The sequence below is a fragment of the Arachis ipaensis genome, chromosome B05, assembly GCF_000816755.2.
Source record: "Arachis ipaensis cultivar K30076 chromosome B05, Araip1.1, whole genome shotgun sequence".
Classification (NCBI taxonomy): domain Eukaryota; kingdom Viridiplantae; phylum Streptophyta; class Magnoliopsida; order Fabales; family Fabaceae; genus Arachis; species Arachis ipaensis.
This window is the reverse complement of record NC_029789.2, coordinates 146,341,255-146,343,536: the sequence shown is the minus strand read 5'-3', so window position 1 is coordinate 146,343,536 and position 2,282 is coordinate 146,341,255. Positions and strand designations below refer to the sequence as shown.

At 33.7% G+C, this 2,282-nt stretch overlaps 1 protein-coding gene across 1 annotated transcript in view; it reads right to left on the bottom strand.

Moving 5' to 3' along the window:
* The window catches only part of LOC107644778 (probable transcriptional regulator SLK2), a 5,983-nt gene extending 5,336 nt beyond the window's left edge, over nt 1-647 (bottom strand). The window contains exon 1 of the mRNA XM_021103200.1: nt 490-647. The gene's annotated coding sequence lies outside the window, so the exon portion shown is untranslated. The remainder of the gene's footprint in view (nt 1-489) is intronic.

Sequence of the window (2,282 nt, the reverse complement as noted above, 5' to 3'; positions counted from 1 at the left end):
GAACCCGAAGCTTTCAATTCAAAGATTCAAAATTTCAAAAAAGATAAATAAATGCAACCAAAATTGCAAAAGCAGCACCAAAAAGAAAAACTTACCAATTGAAAAATACAGAAACCAGAACACCAATCATCAGCTACATACACAAACTAAGAATCCCCAAAGCCTGCAGTGTAAACCAAACCCCATAAACTCCCAATCACAACCCCCCATAATAAGTAAAACGCAAACCTTAAACTTAAACTCAGCTCAGAACACGAAAAAAATAAAAAATATAAATAAAATTCAACTCATTGTCCCAATTTTTAAATTTGAAAAGGAAAACAAAAAATCGAAGCAACAAAGAAAGTAACAGTCTTCACTATACATAGCTTCTAAGATCGATCATTGATAGGTGAAGGGAAGAAAAACAGAAGCCAAAATGAAACATACCACTGTATCAGTGCAAGGAAGAAACAAACATTCGATTAAATAAGTTAAGGAGTTACTCACATCGAAATCACGAGCTGAGAAAAAGCATAGCGTTGCTTTTGGAAGCGAAATTCGGAGCGAAAAATAAAAATTAAAAATTAAAGAAGTGATGAAATTGCAGAGAGAATACTCAACAACAGTGAGAGAGAAAGAGAAAGAAAGAAGAGAGAGAAAGGTTGGAGGATTGGCTTATATATGCAGCGGGAATGGGGACCTCGGAGTATCCGGTTTCGGACTCTAGATTACCGGCGATGCCCTGTAACATAGGAGACACGTGTGAAGATTAAGACGTGAAAATATCTATCTATTCTTACCAAGGACCACCAATCAAAATTAAAGCATACAGAGAAAATAAAAAACATTTTAAAAGTGTAGAAAATAGTTTATATATTTTGAAAATGTTTTCTTGAGCTATTATATGGAGATTTTAAAAAAAAAACAAAATATATTGATATGATGTTCACTTTTTATTTTTAAAATGAATGCAAAAATAGCATTTTATATAAAGGTGATCAAAATTGTGTAATAGAAAATATTTTTTGTTAATAACAAAAAGTAATTTTGCTGAAAAATAAAAAAAAATTCTATTATTGTTGGCTCCTGGTTTTTTGTTGCTTTTATATATCTCAAAACACAGTCAGAACTATATTATGATGTATTTTTTTGGTGACTGAACATAACACAAAGAAAAAAAACACCTAAGAGAAAGAGTAGTACTCCTCTCTAATAATAATAAAAAAAAAAAAAAAAAAAAAAAATTCAATCAACAATTACTTCAAAAGGATAACGAGGTCTCTGTGCCAAAAAAGTTAATGTTATTTTTTTAACACAGGAGCTAATCCATCCAAAAAAAGAAGATCAGAGACCGGATTTGGTGTTTTTTTTTTTCTTGGGACCTCGTTGTCCTTTTGAGGTAATTGTCAGGGACCGGATAGAGTATTCACTCACATGGTTACTAGTACTACTATTACTTCTTGCGCTTCTTTCTTTTTTTTTTGGCTTAATACCACGTAATAGGGGTGTTCATGGGGCGAGTAAAACCGGGTTCGATGTGACCCAAACCTGACCTGAAATATATACCGGGCCTATTTGTTAGACCCAAATCCGGCCCTAGACCCAATGAAACCTACACACTTTCGGGTCACGATTATACCGGGTAAAAACTGGGTGAAAACCGAGCCGTTAATATTACCTTCTTGTAAGTTACCATGTGGAAATATCCAAATGTCTAAGACTCCAACCATTATTTGACATGGTAAAATTCACTTAGAAAAATATAACAAGAACCAACAATTCCCTAAAATTAAAGTATAACCACAATCAATACTAATATTATCTAATAACACCAAATATTTAAATCAATACAAATAACACAATATTATGCATTAGTCTAAAGTCTTATGCATTTTAAATATAAAACATTAATTTATAGTCTTATAATGACTAATAACACAAAATATTAAGATTTATAATACTTAAATTTCACATAACAATAGCCATCATCCATTACTAATAACACAAAATATTAATTGTGTATGATGACCGGGCCATCGAACCGAGTTCGGGTGACCCGAGCTATGGCCCGGACCCGATCCGAAATAAAGACCGGGTCTATTTTTGAGACTCTTACCCGGCCTTATACCCAGTGAAATCACACCAAATTAGCCCCTAAAATGTTCAGGACCGGGCCGGGTATTCGGGTCGGGCCGGGACATGAACCCCTGCCGCGTAATGAATTCAATGATAATAAAATATATTATTTAAACCAACCTGGGTTGGTCGAGTGGTCAGCTCACTCATCCGCTTAAGCAAGT